The sequence below is a fragment of the Hipposideros armiger genome, unplaced genomic scaffold (assembly GCF_001890085.2).
Source record: "Hipposideros armiger isolate ML-2016 unplaced genomic scaffold, ASM189008v1 scaffold_78, whole genome shotgun sequence".
NCBI lineage: Eukaryota > Metazoa > Chordata > Mammalia > Chiroptera > Hipposideridae > Hipposideros > Hipposideros armiger.
In genome coordinates this window covers 1,114,755-1,138,594 of record NW_017731428.1, presented here as the reverse complement: position 1 = coordinate 1,138,594, position 23,840 = coordinate 1,114,755, and positions in this window count along the sequence as shown.

Below are 23,840 nucleotides of genomic sequence, written 5' to 3'. Positions count from 1 at the left end.
AAAGACATCTAGGTAATTACAGAAATTTGAATATGGAATGTGTGCAAGATGAAATGAAATGGTTGCTGTTAGTTTCACGAGGTGCATTACTGTCACCGTGTTGGGGAAACCACACACAAAAAACATGACCTTATCATTCAGAAATTTATACTGGAGCATTTACACATGAAAATGACATGGCATCTGGGATTAAACCAATCCAGCAGGCAAAGAAATAAGCAAACAAAATTAGAAAGGACACTGATAGGTGAGAAGTGATATTGGCAACATTGTGATTATTTTTGAAGGTCAGTGATACAAGGGAGTTCATTCAAGTATTTTTGTGTGTGTGTTAGAAAATTTCTATATAAAAAAAACCCCAAACTTCAGAAATGTTTATGTAAAAAGATGAAGTCATTCTTGGGGGTGTGGAGGATCTTCTAGAAAGCCATTGTGAACAACGAGTACTTGGCAGCTCATGCCAAGAAGGGAATTGTGCCCCTTCACGTGGGAGCCCATTCCTTTTGTGAGTATGACTGAGAGATGAACTCCAAACGTGTGATTACAACCAAAGTGATGTATTAGAAAAATGCAGTCGGTTCTAATTCATGGAAGGGGAAGTGGGGGAAAGTAATGAGAAACAGACAGCTGGCCCTCAATCACTAAAAATAATTTGACAGTCAAGCCTTGCTCTGATCAATCCTCTCTCTCCTATGCTCGCCCCCCTCCCATGACTCTTGAATGCTCCAGCATCCTGTAAGCCTGTTTACTTAAATATATGTGTAAGTAGATTCATATGTATGCTCAACTCACAAATATCCCTTAGTCAGGGACATGCAGACAAATGGTTCATCCAAAGCTGTAGGAAAAAAATCTCAAGATTCTAGAAATGGCAAACAGAGCTGAAAAGGATGTTCATGATCATTGAGCAACTCATTCATTTATTGGATTATTCATCCATTCCACCAAATTTCAGTGCTCGTTTATAATAGGCACTGCGCTAGGTACTGGGACTCAAATGGTGACTCCCTCGTGGGATTTATAGTTTAATGACCTTCGGACACTACATCTTGTTATAAAGGAAGAAATGGAAGATCAAAGAAAGAAAATGTGATGACTGTGTGGGTGTGTCTGAAATCACACACTGGGGGAGAAAGCAGATATTCATACCACAACCACAAAACAAACAAACAACAAAGCCCAATCGTGACCCACACATGCATACAGTCTTGCAGCCAGACTAAGCTATTTTTTCTCTTCCCTAAACATGTCGCCCAATTTGATATCTCCACGCCTATTTTCCTGTCTGATTCGGCTTCCTTCCTCCCTCCTCAAGAAGGCCAACTCGTCTGCATCCCTCAAAGCCTAGAGAACTTGCCCCCACCTCTCAGTCTTGCTGTGGCGCTCCCTTCCTGTTACCCAGAGGACTTACTCCCTCACCTGTATTTTCACAGCCCTCTGCTCAGACATGGGTTGTAGCACTTAAGAGCTGACTTGTCGCTTTTTGTTTGCTTGTTTACATGTCTGGCTTTCTTGCTGAACTCTGAAACTCTCAAAGCCTGGGTCTATATCACACACAGCACTGTAGCATCAAAGCCTAAGACAAGGCCTGGCTCATAGTAGGTGATCAATAGGTGCATATCAAATAAATGAGTGGGTGAAGTAATGAACCATACCAAACGAGCCCTTTTGATAAGGTCCAGTCCCCTGAGAGCAGCACACAACAGTTCTTTCAGCCAAAGCCATTGGATTTCAAAGTTGGAAGAGATCTTAGATGTCGTCCACACTCCAAACCCATAATTGAGCTTCAGACTACATATCATGATGGACTGGGCCTTCCTGGTTGGCACAGAATGAATTTCCTTCTTATGTTTTGATCACGTTAGTGATTCTGTGTTAATAGATTCAGAGAGAAAATAGGAGAGCAAAGTTGAACATTTACAAAGGGGCTTATCTGCCCAGAGAACTTGGTCGCATACTATCCTAATGACCTCTGTTTAATATTGTAGGCCCCTCCCCCAACTCCTGATTCCTTGCCCTACTCTATAAGTTTTTCCATGGCACTTATTAACTTTTCACATGCAATATCGCTTACTTATCACTCATGCCCATTGTTTATTATCTTCTGTCTCCTGATGTGGTCGTCCTTTCTCTACATACATTTTTTTATCTCGTGGGTTTATTATAGGCATAGCAAGCCCAGAGTTTTTGGAGGCCATATAGGATGATGCTTTAGAGCAGTGCTTATCAAACCATGTCTGGTGAAGGACTAGCTTTTCAATTTCCAATCACTCATAGATCTATGTGTGGTCCTACTGTGTGTAACTAGAATGCACCCTACACCACGTGTATTTTATCGTGTGGGTTCAACACCAGAACTGCTCTCTATATACCCTGTTCACTGAGAAAAGTCTGATTCTTGCTGCTGATGGCACTCTTGGATGCTAGGTGAACAGAAAATTGCTGTAAAATTTCCTAGCACTTTACACTCAATTTCTATACTTATTTCATCACACACTGGTCATGGGGTGGCCCCAGTCTCCAGGCCACATTTTGTGGAGCAATGGACTCCAGAGTCCATTCACCTGGGTTCGAATTCCAAATCTACTCTTTCCCACTAAGGCTTCCTGGGTTTCAGCTTCCTTCTCTGCAAAATGGTGGTATTTATAGTGAACCCCATAAAGGGTTGTTGTAAAAATGACATGAGTTTATGCTTGTGAATGGCTGAGAACAGTACCTGGCATGGAGTCAGTATTCAATAAACGTCAGCTCTTATTGTTACCACTTGACCTTTTCTCAATCAGGAACACTCCCATCACCTCATGGTTACGGAATGTCATTGCCAAAAGTCAAACAGGACGGACAAGAGAAACAGGCAGCCAGGGTGGCCTGGGGGAGGGGATGTACCTGCTACATCCTAAACACTCAATAATTGTAGTAAAAAGAAGGTCACCTATCTCCACTTTCTTCCAAAGCATCATCCCAGCTTTAGAATTACCATCCATGTCTGTGTAGCTATGTAAAGTTTAAAAGCCCCTTCATATCTACTGTCTCATATGTTTGCAATTATCCCAAATTTCCTTGGCTCGTGCAACAAGGTACACTCTGTTTACTTTCTATTTTTTTAAGAGGATTTTCCTCTGCAAGCATGGAAAACTCTTTCCCACAACCCTCTCTTTCCTCCATTCTAAGGCAGGTCAGGGACTCAATTCAAGAAACTTTTTTTCTAAGAGCCTAGTGGGTGTCAGACACTCTACCTAAGAGAACAGAACAGCCAACAACTTCAGCAGGTGGCCGTGACTTGAAGGGTAGGGAAAGAAAGATACCAGGTAGATTTCCTTCTTTACTTTAGTCACCACAGCACTCAGAGTGTTTGTGGAAATAGAATAGACTCATGTGGAGACTGACCACACAGCTAAGTGGAATTCAAAAGATGGTCTGTCTTGGTAATAATGGTAGGAGAGAAGGAACTTCGGATCCTTCCTAGGGCACACATCAGAAAGAAGCAGCTTGGTTTATTGAGGAAAATATTAGTCATGTCCTTCCTTCCACCAGCAATGGCTGACATTGGAAATGATGGATGCTGAATGAGAGTACAGAGGTTTCTTGTTAATGATTTTATATAGTTAGTTAGGAGGACTCACCTATTAAAGGCCTAGCTTTAGAGTGAGTCGCCTGCCCTTCAGTGTTTGAAGCTCTGTTTTATTAGAAGTATGAGTTGAATAATCTCTAATGATTGCAAGCTTGCCTCCTTAAGTCAGAGGTTTGGATTGGTGTCTTTAGTAGGCAGTTGTGGGCTTAAGTCTGTACTTCCTTGGAAAATGGAGAATGGATACAAGGGTATTGTGTGATGGTGCCGCGTCACGGAGACACTCACTCATGCTGAATTAAGTCCCTGAAAAGATGGAAGTTTAGGATGGGGGTTATTTTTTTTAAAGCATCATCCTAGTTCTCCATGGCTTAATCATGTTGACAAGGGTAGGTCATTACTTCTCCAGGTGAATTGCTCTGCCATGATGGAAATTCAATTATGAAAAAGCAATTACTTAGATTAGAGTTCTTTTGGGTCTGGTTTTACAACGGACCTCCCTTTTGTGAGGTGTTGATAAAGGAAAGAGGAATGAGTATTCTCTGATGCCTACAACGTACCAGGGTCTATGTGACTATAAGCTTACTTAATGCTTGAAATTCTCTTGTCACTGATGAAACCCATGTAACTGATATTCAAAGTGATTGTGTAACTTACCCCAGAGTCAAGCAGCTAAGATGTGATGGAGTGAGCATTTAAACCCTAGCACCATAGGCAGTTTTGTTGTACCACATGGTACCCCCAATACCTCCATGTGACCAAGTTTGTATCGCTCCTTATCTTGTAAAGATACTCAGCTAACTAAAGGCATTGGCTACCCAGGGAGAGTAGGGGTGAAAAGAAGGGAAACACAAGATGTTCCATTCTTCTGTCTTCCCATCTAGCAAAGTGCCAGCCTTGGGACCGAGTTATAATCTGTTTTTCTTAGCCCCTAAACCTGGGAAATGAGCACCACCAACCCAAACCCTGCCGAACCTCCCCGCTCTCCATCAGTCCTTTGGCCAGCTCTCTCTCGTACCCCTCAGGGGCTCCTGCAGAACTCCGTCACTGTCTCCAAACCCCTTGTCCACCTCTTCTCAGCAGAACGCCTTTCCCCTGAGGTCACGAGAAGTGAACACTCGCAGTGCTCTTCCGTGAAGAGCGACATAGCTGTCTTCATCCACTTCCATTCTTTCTTCCTTTTCTCCTGTCTTAGAAGGTGAGGTTTCCCTCTGCATATGCAGAACGAATTCTTCCCTATGTATCCTTAATCTTACGCCTCCTACTTGTAGCTCTGGGGACCTGCTCTGTATATTATTCTGTTTCTTTTTTAGATGCCAACTTTTCCTCCTGGTTGCTTCCGTCCACCCCAACTTTGGCCTTTCTCAGTCCTCACCCATCCTAAGAGCAGACACTATGAGATCTGTAATCATCTGGGGAGGGGTGTGGTGGAAGGGGCTATCTCCAAGGGAATAACCCCCTCCTCCTACCCTGCAGCCAATAGAGCAAGCACCACTTTCTTCGGAATTTTGCCCAGGATTGGCCTTGACACTGCCTACGTCTTAAATTACCCTCAAATTGAGGGGGAGATAGCAAATCTCTAGGTGCAATTAAGAACCTTTTAAAGGGGCAAAGTTCAGAAGCAACAAAAAGGTTCTGCGCAAAACCATAAACAGTTATACTCCTTTCGGCCTTTTTTTGTTCAGGATTGTTAATCAGCTCCTGGCCCAAAGATGGAAGGTGTGATACTGGTGCACATGCTAATCAAACTGTGCCAAAAGTTAGGCTCACATGAGACTTATCCTTCTGCCAAGTCAACACGGGCCGTTATTGGTTATCACTTCAACTACAAAGAGGTCTAAGCCGAGTACTATTGATCCAAGTGAAAGAGATAAAACTTGAGGACTTCTTGTACGTGCTCTTTTGCTTCGGGCAATTTCCGCCTCTCCAATTTCACATCTCATAGCATCATAAAATGAACCCTGCAATGGCCCACGTGAACACAGCTGCCACTGACATTGCCAATAATAACAGCTTCGGAGGGGCTGAGGGTGAGGAGTAGGCACAGTATTGGCATTGTACAAGGCGTAGTATGGCCATACAGGTCAATTTCTGCAAATGTTACTGCAGTGTTATTGCCTCCTTCCCGCTCTGGTGCCTGTGCACTGCCATGATCTTTGTATTATATATTTTGAAGCTATTTTGTTAGGTGTAGACAAGTTTAGGATCGTTTTGTCTTCTTGTTGAACTGAAGTTTTATCACTATAAAATCTCTTTAGTATTATTATTTTTAAATCTTTAATGATCCTTCCTTCCTTAAAGTCAACTTTGACTCTGTCTGAAACAAATATGGCCACATCAGCTTTCTTTGGGTTCTCGTGGTATAGGTTTTCCCATATTTTTACTTCCAACTTCTAACTTTTTAAAAATTTTAAGTGTGTTTTGTAAACAACATATTGTATCTTTTATTTTAAATCTAGAATGGCAGTTTTGTCACTGAAGTGGAATGAGTCCATCCATTTACATCTAATGTGATTACCAGTAAAATTGGGCTTATGTTGACATCTTGGTATTTGTTTTCTACTTGTCCTATCTCTTTGCTTTGCTTTCTCTTTTCCTACTATCTGCTGGATTAATCATTTATTTAAAAAATATTCTGTTTTATCTCCACTATCTTTCAGAAGGATTATCTCTATCCCTCAAAAGTTGATCTCTTTTAGCCCCTTACTCCAGAGAGCATCAAAATATATCAAATGTCTTGAGAGGAAACCAGTTGGACGCTTGCTGCAGGTGCTTTATTCCATCAGGACTCTGTACTAAGCATCTCAAGACTATAGGAGATTTCACTCTTTTTTGGGCCAGTCGCAGCCACCCTGCCTCCCCAGAACTCAGCTCAGTTTCCTAAGGCTCCTCTAGGTACCAATGCACCCCAAGCCCTATGCCTGTCAGCCTTCCACTGGTTTCTCTTTCCCCTCATTGGAGACCATTGGCCAAGTCCAGTCCTTCATTGGTGTCCAAAATTGGCAAATGCCCTCAGGGAAGAAAACGATAGGCAGTAACAGCTCACCAAGGAAGGACTCTTTTCGCTACAGTTTTAGCTCACCCAGGTCTCTGTGCTCCCCCAGCTTGCTGTTGTACTTAAAATTATGATGTTGAAGGGGGTAATTTATCATTTATACTTTTTGTAGCTATATGGCCCACTGCTATCTCCGTAGAAATGCTAGTCCCATTATTGTTGAAATTACACATCTGAGATGCAGAGACACATATCAGAGGTTAAATGGGCAGGGCTAGGGTTCGCGTTGCTTGGTTTGAATTCTTCTTCTGCCATACAGCTTCTGTTGGGCCCTGGGCGGGTGATTTAATCATTGAGACTCTAGTTCTTCTCCTGTGACATGGGGGTAACGATGGAACTCATCTCATCATTGGGACAGTGTGAGAATCTGATGACATAATAAATGTCAAATATTTCACATGATGCCTTGAACATAATACATGGTCAAATGATGCTAGATAGTAGTTGTTAGCAATTCATAGGTATCATCGATTATGCTAGCTAGGAGCCCAGAAATTGCAGGGTTTGAATCAGACACCACTTAGGAACAGTGTGACTTTGAATGACTTGTTTAATCTCTTTATGGCTCCATTGCCTCACTGTGAAACATTGGATTAGTAATAATATCTCATCAGGGCTTAATTTCTAATTCTGTAGAGCCTCAGGCTTGAATCATGGGAGTTGTGAGCTGAGAATATCAATCACTGAAATCACAGTGGTTCTCAAATGATGTTCTGTAATGCAGTGTTGTTCACAAGCAAGACCCATGCCACGGGTCTGATGCTAAGCTAAGGTCTCAGATAAATTCCTAACCTAATTGAATGCATAGCATTCAGGGCATTGTTCTCATTCTTGTCACATTAAAGTAGATTTCTAACAGTGGTGTTCCAGATTGAGTTGCATAGTCTAGTTCAACTCTGTGCTGCACTAGAAGAGTGTTTAATGTAGATGCTCAACTTTCAAACAAGCATAAAAAAAATTACATACCCTTTAATACTATCATCTATCAATGCATATTGGGATTTTTTTTGTATTTTTATATATTTGTTAGTTTACCAACTATACTTTTTGCAGGAAGACTGTCTTTTATACTGAGTTCTTTCAACTGTTTTTAAGTTAAGAAAGATTATTGCTTTATGAAATGATGCTAGATAGTAGTTGTGAATATTTCATTTTAAATGATTTTATTTAGCTAAAATAAAATCTTGAAAAACAGAGTAAATAGTCTCTTAGTTAAACAAACAAACAAAACTTTTTACTCATCCATAAAATCAGCAAGTCCAAGAACCACTCACTTGGGTATAGTAATTCAGACTCTTCCCAAGTTTTGTTTTTGTCTTCTCAACTTCAGATATGTTGTAACACTTGCCAAATATCTACAAGGCAAGAATTTCAATTTTTCATTTATACTTCTATGAAAAGTATGCTTTCATTATTGAATTTTATGAAAAAAAAATTACACATAAGTAGTATTCAAAGATTCTGGGATTCTCAAAAATCCTAGATGTATTAAACTTGAGTACCACATATTCACTTTTAAACTTACATGCATCAGATATCACGTTGTTGACATTTTAAACACCTTTGTTCCAAATGAGAGAAACTGAGGCACAGAGAATTTGAATGGCTCGCTTGAAATCTCATGACTAACGTTGGACTATGAACAAAAAAACACCCAATGCTATGAATTCCTAATGCTTTCCAGGCAAATATATGGTCTCTTTTCTGTTCTGAAGGCAGAGCAAATGTGAAAGAAAGCCATAAATCTCTTCCCCTCCCAGACACGTTTCTCCCCTGGTCCAGAAGCGGCATCACAAAATTGCCCTGTTCCTTTTGGACTCCTGAATCCAAATCGTGGGCCTGCTCCTTCTCTTGGCCTGGAGGAAAGCAGCCACTTCCGCCTCTCTGGAGGCCACCAATCAAAGGTCCGGATTCTAGCACCTAGCTCTTACCCACGTTTCCAGGAGGTGCACAGAAGACATTTTGTCAGACTTGCCCTGCAGCTCAATGGCCTTCTATTTTTTCTGTCATCAGCGCAGACCGTTCATCTGGTTCGTGCATACTTTGTGGTTTTTCTCCTGTAGAACTTGGAGCCATGGTAATACAGTCAGTTTTCAAGGAAGCGGTGGATTGAATGTGACTCTTTCAATGAAGCTCAGAATCACAGCCTTTACTTGTGTCTTGATGTTGACAGCTGCATTTTTCTGGAAGGACTCTCCGGCATGTGTGTATTTTATGTATTTGGGCCTCACACGATGACATAGTTGTGATCATTGAAAGTCAACTGCCACACACTGGGTCCTCGAAGTTCCTCTCCTCAGCACTGTATGAGCTTAGCATTGTTGATTTTCAAGTAGCAGTGTCAATATTTATTTAGTTCAATTCCTTATCTTTGAGGCAGTAATTATTATTAATCCTGTTGGTTGATGTGCCAATGGATGTCAACCAAAATAAAGTTTCCCCAAATATCCAAAAAAGTGGTGGGAAAAAAGGAAGTGAGTCTCCCTTGTTGTTAAATATTTTTAGCACCAAATCCTTTTCTCAAAGAAAATTTTATGTGGAAACCCAATTTTTAAACCCATTCAAGCAATTGGCATATCATTATTTCAGAAGTTCTCATTGATTACATTTATCTTACTACCAATAAATGAAGAACTTCTGAGGCTTCTTTTCATGAAATAAAATGTGGATTTGCAGAGCTAAGATGACAATTAATTATTTCATACTAGCTTCTGTGCTGAATTTACTGTTGGTTTTTGTTTCTTGTTTTGGTTTTGCAGTACCAAAAAAGCCTCTACTCACATGGGAACATAGCTATAAAAGTTACAGTAAGGAAAGGATTTGTCTTGCAAACGCTGTACATACTTTGGTTACACTGACTAAAGCTTCAAAGAGCACTGGGATTTTTCTACGCTAAGTTGAGTCGCTAAAAATATCTAGCTACTGCTCATATTTCTTATTATAAATACAACAGTTAGAGGATCCAAAACCTACCATTAAAAATAAAATAAAAATGCTAAAGTAAAAACATAGTGCCCTGGTGTTTCACATAATGCATACATTTTTCACTGGACCATCTACACCACACTGCGTTGGAAGTATTCCCTGAGCACACAGGAGCCCTGCCTGACATTTAACTAACTGCTGCATCTGTGTGCCCGTGTGTCCCATTTTAGGCAAGCAGGTATGTACAGGCCTGAGTTCCAAGAAGAAGGCATTCCAAGTTAAAACAAAACAAAACAAAAAAACCCTTTCTAAGCAATAATGTAATTCTGCAAAGTTTAGCCGTATACACAGAGATGGGGACAGAATCTTTATTCTAAACTTTGCACAAAGGTAGTTAACTTAGCCCAAAATGACACCTTAGACTGCAGCGGTTCTCAACCTGTGGGTCGCAACCCCTTTGGGGGTCGAACAACCCTTTCACAGGGGTCGTCTAAGACCATCGGAAAACAAAAAGATATTTACATGACGATTCATAACAGTAGCAAAATTACAGTTATAGAGTAGCAATGAAAATAATTTGATGGTTGGGGGTCCACAACATGAGGAACTGTATCAAGGGGTCGCAGCATTAGGAAGGTTGAGAACCGCTGCCTTAGGGGGTCTCTGAGATTTTAACGTTTAAGTACCATGTTTGGGTGTCTTGTTGTTTGCAGTTTTTAAAAATAGTATCTATGTTATGGATTTTTGGGTTGAATAGTGTGAAGCTTCTGAGACACCTAGGAAATTTTTCCTGTGGTCTGCACCTCTCTACGTGTCTTGACTGGCTATTGCCCCATCTATACCTTCTGCCACAGTCTCCCGTCTATATTTTCAACATCATAAGCTTTCTCCCACCTGAGAGCCTTTGCATTAGCGGCTGTTTTCTCTATTTGAAACACTCCTGACATCTTTGACTGCTTCTTTCTTCATCTTTGCTTCTCTACTCAACTGTTATTTTCTCAGTGGAAGAACCCTTCCCACTTGAAAGGATCACTCTTTCCAATTAGCCTTTTCTCCATCAGCCGCTCCCCACCACGTCACCCTATTGCATCCTAACTCATCGCGTACTTTACTTTGTACTAATTTGTTGCCTGCCTTCCCTGCTACAAAGAACACCCTGAGAGGACAGGGGCTCTGTCTGGGTGGCTACATGCCTCAGTTTCTCTGCATGTCCTGGTACATGCCCATTGTTCTGAGTGATTCTGATTCTCTAAAGTGAGTCCTTGGGGACATGTCAGGTGAATCACCTTAGCCATGCCTGTCTTATTTAAAGCGTCCCCTCCCTAATCCTACCATAATACACGGTACATTATAAGTGCTTAATAAAACTTGCTGGAGTTAATGTGTCCTGGATTGGAAACCCTGAGTCCTGGGTTCCAGTCCCAGGTCGAAGCACATACTGGGCGTAATACCCCTAAATGATCAGCAAAGCAGGCATACGTTTTGGCAGGCTACGTCCCAAGTGATTTGCATTGGCATGTGTTCTATCATATCCGGCAGATAACAGAAGACTTTCAGGCAAAACGGTTCTGTCTCTAGAGATTTACGTAGACGTTCAAAGTTAATTAATAGTCCAAAGCTTTCATTGACACATGGGCAGAGATTGCCTTATAATAAGGAAGAATTATCAGTCAGGCAATTCGCATGAAACAGTGGGGGCCCGTTCTGGGGAATAATCAGTCAACTCTCCAGGGCAGTGTAATCCCATGGAAAGAATGTTGGGTTGTAGAGTCTAACCCTGGCCTGTCAATTAATAGCGATGACACTTCATCTGCCTGAGACCAAGGCTTCTCAAGTGTAAAATGTAGAATATGATTTTGATCCTTCCTTTCGTGCCCTTACATTTTTCTCTCTCTCTTTTATGTTTGCTATTAATTATGCAATAGTTGATAAGTTATTTTATTGTACAAAACTGTCGGTTGGTGTGTCAATAAGAAGGCAGCCCAACATAACGTCATTCATCCCTATGGTTGGCTAGATTTCAGGTCCAGAGATTGAGGGGTCAAGCGAATCATATAAGAAACAGAGAAGAGCTCTTTAAGAGCCCCTAAGACAGAGATATCTCTGTTCCTGCCTCTTCTGTCTCAGTTTTGGACTTTGTGAGATGGGTATAATAACAGTTGTTTTGCTTCCACCCCAAGATCAAAAGAGGATTCTGTATGTTAATGTTGCTTGTGGGTGCAGACACATTGTATAAATATGATAGCCTCGAGGTATTGCACGAAATCCAGAATGGGGGGGGGGGCGACTGTTATGTGTCCAGGTGGGAGCTCTGTGTAGAATATTCAGGGGTGAACGGATTTCCCTTTCTTCAGTGTGACAAAGTTGGAGGCACGATTGTTCCAAAGGAGCTAGGAGCCTTGAAAAATGAGAATGTAAGAATGAGCATGGTGGGAATTAGGCTGAGTGGAAAGGAAAGTGATATATGTTCGCACCTACTTTGTGCCAAGTTGCTTTATATAAGTGATCTCATTTAATATAACCTGCATACAAAGCCAGTGAGATAGGTGTTATTACCCTTCTACGACAAATCAAAAAAACTAAAGGCTCAGAGAGCTTAAGTAACTTGTCCTAGATATTGTAGGCCATGGGTAGGCCTGCTGGAGACCCAGGATGCAGAGAGAACATTAGAAATTGGAAGAATATGAGTTATGGCACCACAAGGATTTGCTTTATTTGTTGGGCCAACCTCAAAGGTTGGTCTGTCCCTCCTCCAACTTAGTGGTAGAAACACAGCAATCTCCCCGTTTTCCTACTCCTCTGACATCATGGCTTTCTCACCCCTACCTCTCATGGGGACACTCCACTTCAGGCCCACTTGGGTGGAGAACAAGGGAAGCACAAGAATTGTTTCCATTTATCGGTAGCCCTCTGTCGTGTACCCTTCCCAAAGCTTCTTCACTTGTTTAATAGTGGAAGTAGCTATGAGTCCCAGTCAACATTCTAAGCAACCCTGGGACTCGACCCAGCCTTCTGTGGTTTTACTTCGGTATCAGAGCACATGGGTTGTGAGTGACAGAGCCAGGATCCTAACCCACCCCCTGGCGCCATCCCCATGTCACTAGATGCTCCTCCCTCAGAGTGATGTGGAGGATGAGCTTCACCCTCCAGCTGATTCTTTTATTTCTTTCTTCTAAATTCATTAATCACAAAAATATAGTTATGAGAATTTCCATCGTTTAAAAATTCATTCAAAACCGTAGGAATTCAGGTCATGTTAGTGGGTAGAGTGTTTGCAGATCTGGATCCAAAGAAGAATTGAGCCTGAATTATGTACAAATGATGACAGTTCTTTAAATATTGTCTTTTTTGTTGGCAAATGGGATGGAATTGATGACGAACTAGTTCTTTTATCATCAAGGTCTATTATTTTTTTTTTCATGATGACCTCAGAGCAGCCATGGCATTTACAAAATTATTCACATGGGCTCCCTGCCCAGAAACACAGGGGGAAGAATCTTTCCCTAAAATGAATAATTCTGATGACTTTCAAGCACCTCACTGCAGCCTATAACAATTTAAACTTTTTATTATTTTTGATAAAGATGTCTTTTATGTGCATCCCTATTTTGTTTATCTTCTGCCACTAAAGAGCCTCACAGTTTCTTCCTTTGGCATCTCCAAGAGTGGGGAAAAATGATGTGCAGAGCATTTCTGGAATTATTACTGGTAGACTGCTGGAAAGAGCGTGCTTTCCAGGATGAGACAGACCTAGGGGGAAGCTCAGACTTGAACGTTCAGCTGTGTGTCCTTGGGCACACCTTTAACCTTTCAGGACTTCAGCAGCCTCATGTATAAAATGCGTATTGTTATACCCACTTGTCTGGGTGAAGGCAGCCATATCATGCTGCTTTTGTACAGAAACAAAACTAAGATAGAGGAATAGCCCAACTGTATCTGACACTGGGAAATGTCAGCGACACCCACGTTCTTTGTTTTGGGGTGCTTGCCACTACCAGAAGCCATGTGGTTCTTGGGTTCTGACTTAGGTACACACTTGTATCTTCCATTCTTATCCAGAGGATTGGGAGGCTGGAGAATGTAGGAACCAGGAGTCCAAGTTCCAGTGATCCACCTTGTTACTTTGGATCAGACAATTAGTCTGTCTGTGCCTCAATTTCCTTATCTGTAATATTAAGGACTCAGCTTTAGTAATCTCTCAACTTCTTATCAGGTTTACCCAGCTTTATTTCATGAGCCGCCTGTATTTTCCCTCCTATCTAATGAAAGCTAAAAACCTACACCCCATCTTCTCCACTGCTCATTTGCCAGCTATCTTTAGCAGTCAATGAGGTTATTTTCATGCCCGGGTTAACCTGAACAAAGATAAAGATATACTGGTTAACTGGAATTCCTTCTCTCCACGGTCCTGGGATTGGAAAAGTGTCTTGGAACTGTTTCCTGAGTACCTGATCCCTTGACTCATGACCTGAGGAAGGGGCCTAGCCTTCTCGCAATGAGTAACCTCTTAGCAGCCCATCCCAGTGAAGTCAACCTCATTCTTTTTGGTACTATGATGCAGCCATCTTTAAATGGTTCACACCTGTTGTTACTATATGTGTGGCTAAGGCTCAGATGCTTTCACATCAAAACAAGAATGGTTTCTAGGAGACAGAACAAAGATGTAGCATTCATGGACACTGTGTCAGTATTGCAGAATGCTCAGCACCATGTCAATGCACATAGCATATTAGGGAGACAACTGAAGGAAATACAGGTATCCAAATGCATCTAAAGGGAAAGTCTTAGACTCCTGTAGGGAAAATCTTAGACTCCTGTAGTCAAAGGAGACTTAAATAATGATCAGCCACTTTGACTGCCATATGCAATGCTTGAACCCCCTCTACCACAGTCTAGCCAATGATGTGTCAAGTTCCTGTTAAAATACACCCTGGGGTGAGAACCTCACTTCTTCATGAAATTCTTCTAAAGTCTAGACAATTCTATTAGCTATAATGTGTGTCCTATAATGACCTGAAGTCTTCATGATCTTTATACAACAATTCCAGATGCATTGCCATTGGCGCCAACCCCCAATCCATTCATTCTTTCACATGGTAGCTCTCAGTTCTTCCCAACTGCATCTTTACCCTAAGGCATTTCCCCTGGACCTAAACATCCTTCCTTAATTTCTCGTGGGCATACCAAATCCTGTCCTACTTAGGACAGAGAATATGGTTGGTTAGGAAGGTTAAATCCCATTACTTGTTTATTAATTCAGCCAGTCATTAAACATTACTATCTCATGTGCAGGCTATAAACAAGGCATTCTGCAGGACAGAGAGATGAATCAATTGTATCTTATCCTTTTCTGCAAGTTGTCTCAACTTTTATTCTCTGTGTACTTCAGGTGAGTTGTTTAACCTTTGTTTTCTCATCTCTAAAATGTGGATCAGTTGAGCCACCTCACAGGGTTATCGTAAAGATCAAATACAGCAATGTATGGGGCACTCTTAGAAAACTCCATTGGGCATCCTAACTAGAGGAAAGAAGAAGTTCACAAACTAACGGTCATGTTAGATAGAAAGGGGTCAGTATCTTAAAAGAATTACCAATAATGTGCTAAGATTGATATACTGAATGATAAGTGCACAATAAATGCCAAGAAAGCTTTTCTAAGCCAAACCCAAATTAAGGATCTGCTATGTGAACTTCCAAGCAGACAGAATTAACCCAAAGCAGAAGGAAGGATGGTGACTTCAGGGGAGACAGGCAGAAACTTTCATTGTATGAGAATCCAAGTGGAAAAATAGCTGCATGCAAATTTTTTTCCATGAGACAAATGGAAGCAAAATACTTAGGAAGGTGGCTTAAAAATAAATGCATATGTGTGTGCCTATCTCTGTCTACACGCACGTGTGCATGGGCCTTTTTGGTGGCATTCATGCAACATGCTCCCCCTCCCGAAACACATACACTATAAAAGCCAGTGACCTGGCCAGAGCTCCATAGACTATTTGGGGCAATTGGCGGCCTCCACATTGGAATGCCTCTGGCTCTGGGCTGAAATCCTAGCCATGGCCTCTGATTTAATTGGTATCCAGGACAGGAGTCAGAGCTATTCCCAGGGAGACAGGGGGTGATAGGCAGATGATTAGATAATGTACTTTCTAAAATGGGACACTTGTGAGAGTACAAAGGATGATTTTAGTAACTGTGCCGGGACAACAGGTAGATCCCGGGACCGTCCCAGGCGAACGGGATGTGTGGTTTAGGGAGTGAAGCTTTAGAATCAGCACAGACTAGGTTTTTCCTTCATCTCTGTGTCACTTGGGGCAAGTCAGAGAGCCTCTCTAAGACTCTTTCCTCATTTGCAAAATAGAGTGAGTAATAGCCATTTTAAAGTTGTGTCCGCAGCATTGAATAACATACAGTGTATGTGTATAGAATTGCCTGGCTCAGTCACGGCGTTTTGTAGGCTTGTGAAATATGTTGCTGTTCTCCCCCTCTCACCTCTCTCCTTTCTCTTCTTTCCTGCCAGCCTGCCCTCCATAAGTCTTCAGAAGTTAAAGCTAAAGCCAAGAGTGAACAGGGTCATGCTGAGTCCATCTGGGGCCATCGTTATAATGAGTCTGAGCTGCAGGCTCAGGTGTGACTGAGGGCAGGAAAGAAGGGTGATTCCATAGGAAGGAGGCCAGTTATAGGCCAGGACACTTGAGTTATTGGAATGTGGACATTTGAAGAGGGCCAACATAGATAATAAAAAAAGGAGAAGGAAAATATAAATATAGAATGTTAAGATTTATTCAATCATCCACCCACTCACTGAAAAATATTGAGTACTGGTTGTGTCTCTGGTCTTGAGCTAGGCATGGGAAATGTGGTAGGTGGTGTATAGGACAGACAAGGATTATGCCCTATTTGAAATTAATAATCTGAAGAATCCTAAGACCCTAGAGTGCTGGATGAATCTGAACAAGGAAAAAAAATGATATTTCAACAAGTGTGCTTAAAGCACTTCTCATTGCTGATGCTTTTGCATTTATTGACAAAATCACAGATGCTTACGTGGCAACATTTCACTCTGTTCTGGGCACTAGGGCCTTCATGTCAAACAATTGTTATTGTTAAATACGATCAACTAAAGTCACATCATCTAATCCAGGGGTTGGCAAAATATAATGTTTTTATAAATAAAGTTTTATTGGAACAGCCCCACCAATGTACATGTATGGTCTGTGATTGCTTTTGTGCAGCAGAATTGAATAGTTGGGAAAGAAACCCTCAGATCTATAGACTAAAATATTCACCTTTTGGCTCTCAAAGAGAAAGTTCCCTGACCCCTGCTCAAATGACGTTTTGGAGAGGTTCAAAACACATTTGTATACTAAAAGCTCTGAGAAGTTATATACTGAAGAAACCTTCTAACATTGTTTAACCAAACACTTCTGTGCTAGGCAGTTTCTAAATTGGTCCTCAATGAGTCCCACCTCCTAGCATTCACACCGTTGTGCAATCTCTCCCTTTGAGTGTAAGCTGGACTTTGATTTGTTTTTAATGAATAGAATGTGGCAGGAATGATGAGATGTCACTTTTAAGGTTAGGTTATAAAAAGACCATGGCTTTTGTCTGGGGCACTCTGGTTCTCTCTTGCTCTAGGGTCACTGACTGCCATGTCATGAATACAGTCAGGATGGTTCTGGTGAAGCCCACGTGGTGAGGCTCCAAGACCTACAAACAACCACATGAGTACACTTGGAGGTGGAATTTCTGAGGCTGCCAACAGCTCATGTGCATGACCTTAGAAATGAATTCTCCAGCCCCAATTGAGCCTTTAGATGATTGTTGCCATCAATGACACCCTCACTGCCACCTCATGAGAGACCCTGAGCCAGAGGCGTCTCGCTAAGCAGAGACTGGATTCTTGACCCCCACAAACTGGGAGGCAATAGGTGCGTGTCATCTTAAGCTGCTAATCACTGGAGTAGTTTTTTGTATAATAATAGACAATTGATACAACTTTCTAAAATATTTAGCCATTGAAAACATTCTGTCCTCTCCCTTTCCATCTCCTTTCCCTGGATCAACTGTCGCCTTCTCTCAGGGTGCCACCTGTCCAGAGAACACAATTTGAGAAATAGTGGTGTAAGATAATAAATAATTGAATCTTCCAAAAATTCTAAACTAAATAAGAATAAAAGTAAATTTTGTTTCCATCCTGGACTTGGATTAAAACCCCAGAGATTTGGTTTACTTTCTTTTATTTGATATATTAATGGTAATAATAGGTAACCTTTAGACAAAAGATTTATTAAGATCAAGGTTTCCATAGCACTATAAAAAAGAAATACAATTATGGAAAATCTTCAGAAATAACAATTGCTTCGTCTCCTGTCCTCTGAACTCTGTGTTTTTCAGGTTATAGAAAAAAATAGAGCTGCTGTGCTGTAGAGATATGCTTCTAGGCACTAACATCTCCCCTGCATCCTCGCCCAATGACATAAAACCGCACATTATTATTTTTTATTAGCTCCGAGAAATGCCCTGGTTGTCCTAAAAGTTGCTTTGGCTTCTGATTTAGCCCATAGCTGACTCACAGTTTCGTGACGTTGGTCTTGCCAACTCGTTAATCATGTGGGTCAGTGATGTGTTTTTCCCTCGTAAATGACCATAAAGCCTTTTTAATTGAGCTGGTAAACAGAAGGGTCAAGGGCTCAGAATAAATGATTCTAGGGAGTTTAAATGTTCAGATCTCATCAATTCAATGCTATCTTCATAATAAACGTGTCTGTAGCATCTATTCTGGGCTCCAGGCTGGAGATGCATAAGAGTTTCCATCCCTATCAGTGAGAGATGTTAGCTCGTTTCTACATGGGCCCCATGGCGACCCCCAAAAATGCGTACTTTGGAATTAGACATGAGAGAGTCTGAATTCTAATTCTACCACGTGCTAGTTGTTTGAACTTGCGCAAGATGCTCAGCTGTGCAAGGCTCTGTGTTGCCATCGATAAAAGGTCTAAAATCAAAGTTTTGAGGATTATGAAACATGTAAAATGTCTTGCACAAGTGGCTAACTCATAATAGTCACTTAAAGTTGATCATTTCTTTCCTTGTTTTACTTCTTTACTCACCACAGAAGAGCACTTACGAGGTCCTTTTTCTGCACAGTGCCCTGGATGAGCGGAGCCTGTTCTGCTTGTGTGTTGGGAGCCGCTCATCTTGTCATTTTTGGACCCTTATTCTGTGGCTCATTTTACTTTCTGATTGGCGTGTGCTTTCTGTGCCCTGAAGGGGAGAACACTTCAGCATTTTCCATAAATGACTAGGACACTCGATCGTTAATAAATATCTTAACATTGAGGAGTTTTACCAGTTGGAAGATTACTGGAAAGCAATACAGATCGACAGCAGGGGTCAATAAACTGTGGCCCTCAGATCAAATCTGGTTCATTGCCAGATTTTTGTAAGTAAAGTTTTATTGGAAGACAGCCATCCATTTGTTTATGGACTGTCTACTGCTGGTTTCTCAATACAATGGCAGAGTCAAGTAGCTGTGACAGAGACCATATGGCCCACCAAGCTGAAAATATTTTCTATCTGGCCTGTTACAGAAAATATTTGATGACTCCTGATCTAAAGCGTTGCTCTCTGGAGGCAACTTTAGGAGCTAGATGCCTGAAGGTCTGAACTGGGAAATATTTTTGTGGAAGTAAATTAGATTTGAGAAAACAATAAACATCAGAATGTGGGAAAGAATAGCCTGACGGATCTAGAACTAAGATGCAATTCCAGTGAGTTTAATAGGGTGCTGGTGTGGGGAGCGGAAAGGTATGGATTCATGGATTTGGGATCAAAAGACATGAATTCTTTTCACAGCTCCATCACTTTTCAAGCCTTGACCTTGAACAAATGACCTTGTCCTTGAATTGGTTCCTTTACCTCTAAAATAAGAATCACAGTAACGCCTTCTTCAGAGAATTCTTGGAAGTGTCAATGAGATAAAGTACTTTATAAACTTTAAAGCTTTAAGCAAAAATTATCTTTATATAGTTATGGCTCACAATAGGCACTTGAAATATGTTAGCCGACTGAATTGAATTAATACAAGTATTACGTCTCTAAGGTTGCTGGCAAATTTCTAGGATTGTGCTTCACGGTATATATTATTTTAACAGTCAAGTTGAGTTAAATGCATCTTTTCCCAAGTCCTAATTATATTTTCTTTTTAACGCAAAAAAAAAAGAAAAGTGTTTTAGGCTTTTAAAATTTCAGGCGAATTTCCAACATAGACACTTTCCAATCCCTGTAAATGGTATTCTGTGTATAAAACGTTGAAAGTCATAAAATGTCATGGTACTCGCTCCATACTGACCAGTCACCACAGGATTAAGCCTCCTGTACTCTCATGCAAGGATGATTCTATCACTGGACCTGGAAAAAAGAGCCATTAGGGCCATATTGTATAAAACCCTTCTTCCATCTTCCTTAGGCCTAGGGACCTGATGATACCCTGGCAGCTTACGTAAAACTGTTTGTGTTCTCACCCCTGGCCTTGAAGCTGGGGCACAAGGCTCCCCACGCTGACCTAATTCTACAAATAATATCTCTGGGAAGGCCTGAGAAGAATCCAGTTGCTTGACCACAGGGAGGGATGGGAGGTGATGATAGCAAAGGAGGTCTGCCTTGAGATGGGGAAATGCAGTGAATGTAAAAGAAAAATTACTATTCTGGGAAGATCCTGGCAGGATTCCCAGATCTGCCTTTGTGTGACTGGCGTGGGGTTCAGTGAGGTTCCCAGCCTGGGATGTGCCCCAGCTGTGATTAGTGCCTGCCATGCCCGTGATTTACTCTCTGCCACTTTTAATCCACACATTTTTCAGGGCTGGTGACAACACATACTGGCACCCAATTTGCAGTGACTGGTGTCATTCTGACATCAAAATATCACAAAATAGAAAGTGCCCATGAGGAAAATTTCTCGCCAGTGTGTGGCATGGAAGAGTCAGAATGTGCAGGGAAAGGCACTAGGAAAACTGCCCAGGCTCCAAGTCACGCATATTCTCTCCTTCTTGCCTCACATACATTCCTCTCAAATGTTGTATATGGGTAAATATTCTAACCATTTTACAGATGAGCAAACTGGGACTCTCCTAAGTGGCATGTGCACAATCACTCAGGTTGGTACAGAACCCAGTTGGTCCATGTTCTTTTCATGCAAAAGGGCAATTCCCATGAGCTCTGGGTTAATTCTATTGTTTCATTCTCTTCCCACTTCCTCCTTCTTTCCCACGTTCCCGCCCTCCCTTCTTCCTTCCTTCCTTCCTTCCTTCCTTCCTTCCTTCCTTCCTTCCTTCCTTCCTTCCTTCCTAGAATGGAGAATTGTGTGAGTTCCACCAGACAATTAGCCTGTGCCAAGAAAATCATTTTCTGGTAGTGGTGTCAGAATGTGAAGTGGTTGTAAATAGCAGCACGGTGGCCCACTTACCACTAAATCCAGAGCCAATCATTTTATCACAGAGGGTTGTCCAACTAACTTACACATCTGGGTTAATTTATAAAGGAGAGTTTGGTTAGCTTTCCCTGTAAAGGGACGGATAGTAAATATATTAGACCTTGTGGCCATTTGGTCTCTTTCACAGCTACTCTGCTCTGCAGCTGCAGTTCGAGTGCAGCCACGGACAATCTGTAAATGAATAAGCATGGCTGTGTTCCAATAAAACCTTATTTACAAACGCAAGTGCCAGGTCAGATTTGGCCTATGGGCCTCAATTTGCTGGCCTTCAATTTACTTCAATGCCTTTGGCTTTATGTAGCTGAGCTGGGATTTCTCTGCAGTGTACGGCAGACAGACAGGACCAAAACAAGGAGACAGCCTGGAGAAACATCTGATTGACATGAGTGCCTCCAGAAAGTTTCAGCTTAGTGGCCTCTGTTATGAGGTAAAAGGGGTGATCGTGTTGATCCCAACAGCCAGAACAAAGAGCAACTGCCTTGGTGAGGCTAAATATGGAGAGCTCAAATGATGGACCTCAGTGATCAGGGCCAGAACTGAAGAGACATTAACGAGAAGATAAAATAAACCAGAGAATGACCATAGTGGTGGTGGTGGTGGTGGTGGTGGCATTTAGGGACCAATATAGGGATAGAAGTCAAGCCATTTCAACCATCTGCTCTGACACTAAAGTCAAACTAACTTTGAAAGACAGCGTCTACCTCTTTGCCTGTCCAATCACCTACCCACTCACTAGTCATATTAACTATTTATTGTGTATTTAAGACTTGCTTTGCAGGTCTCTGTCTTTGAGAAGCTTAAGGTCTAATGGCACGGGACTGACCAGGAGTTAACCTCTTGTGGGTGTTGTGACAGAAGATCATACCATGTGCACAAAGGAAACACAGAGGAAGGAGTGTATCTACCTGAGGTCAGAACACAGGGCTCACTGCATCCAAAGTCTGGGAAGGATGATGCTGTCTCAGATTCAACTTCCATTGCGTCCGTTGAAGTTTATCCTTGAACCAGTAAATAAACAAGATAAATGCTTCCTTGTTTCCCATAGAGATACCGGGAAATTCAGGGATCAATACCTTCCTCAGAGATTAGGTGCTCCACCAGGTTGGAAAAGCAAAGAAACTGAGAGCTTGTTGCCTTTTACGCCATCAGACTGCGGGAGCTGGCCACGCCTTTCAGACCCACGTGTTCTGTTTCTATAGCACCATTGGGCCATCCTCACACATGGTCACACTCTCCCACACTATTCCATAAGTTAGTCACGTGGGCGAAATAAGGACAATTCATCTTGGTGCTTTCTCTGGATACAGCTCAGTCAACACTTTTGATTATCAATGCTAATTACTTATCTGCATAGCTAATGATTATGCAGGGCTTTAGCTTTTAAAAAATATTTTTACTATTTTTTATTATTTATTTGTTTTTTATTGTTAGTTTCAGGTGTACAGAACAATGCAATAGTTATCCTTTTTACCCTTCACACAGAAATGACCCCCCTCCCCCATCTACTGCCCTCCCACCCCTGATATTCCTGCTTATCTATTATAATTCCATTGACTCCATTCCCACTCTCTACTCCATGTCCCGTGACTATAATTATATATATATATATAAAATCATATATATATATATATATAATTATAATTGACATACATTATTATTCAACCTCAGCTTCAAATATACAGTGTGGTGGTCAGGCCTCTACACCGACTATGAAGTGGTCTCCCTAACAAGACATGAGTCCATCTGGCCCCCTAAGAAATATTTACAACATTATTGATTATATTCCCCAGACTGTCTTGTCTATCCCTGAGGCCATATTGTAGTTACCAATAAAAAAAAAAGTTTTTAAAAAATATTTTTACGTTCATCATCAAATTTTTCTGATCCTCACAGCAATCGTATGAAACTGGTTGAAGAGACTTTGGTGGCTTAGCCAAGTTCTCAAGTTCTCACAGCTTATCTGTGGCTAGAGCTGAATCTTAAACCTGGTTTCTCAATTCCAATTTCTGGTTCATGCCAGAGAAGCTATCATGCCGATTTCAGCTCGCTTGTTTCCCTCCATTACAGCTATTAAACGAGCATAAGGAAGTATTAGTATTTTAAGATAACACAGAAGAGTGGGGTAGATAGAGGACTGTGAACTTAAACTTGGGTGGGAAATCAATTGCTGGGGATTTGCTCTATCAGCTCCAGCCCTCCAAATGGGCAGGGTGCATTCGTGGTCATAAATGTCAGTAATCCTCTCTTCTATCCTGGGAGGCTGTAAAAGGAAGGCCTGAGGTGGTGGGGGAAATTTTAACTCTCTAAGGAGACTGGAATCAGCAATTTCACCATTTTGAGCTGAAGACGAGCATTAGAACTATGAAAAAAAATAATGTCAACTAAGAGTTTCTAAGTATACTCAGTGTTACATTCTGTGCTAAACAAGGGAGAGAAGGGAATAGATACAAACAAAAAGAATTTCTTATAGTCTAACAGGTATTTCTCATGAATTACCTCATTGAGTCCTCCCAAACACTTTTGGAAGTGTTATTATTATTTTTAAGTACTGTTATCACCACCCTCATAGAGTAGATGGGAAAAGGCTCAGTGAGAAGAAAAGAATGCTTATAATCACTCAGTAAGAGACAGAGCTGAGATTCGCCTCACTCCTGGTTTTATGCAAGACCCATTCTCTTCTTGGCTTCTTTCTTTCTCCATAGAAAATCTGATTTGTATTTTATCCAGATAGAAGGACATCTCTATACTTTTTGGCCCCCAGCCATTTTCATTGTTACGGGACTGGCCAGCACACTAGATTG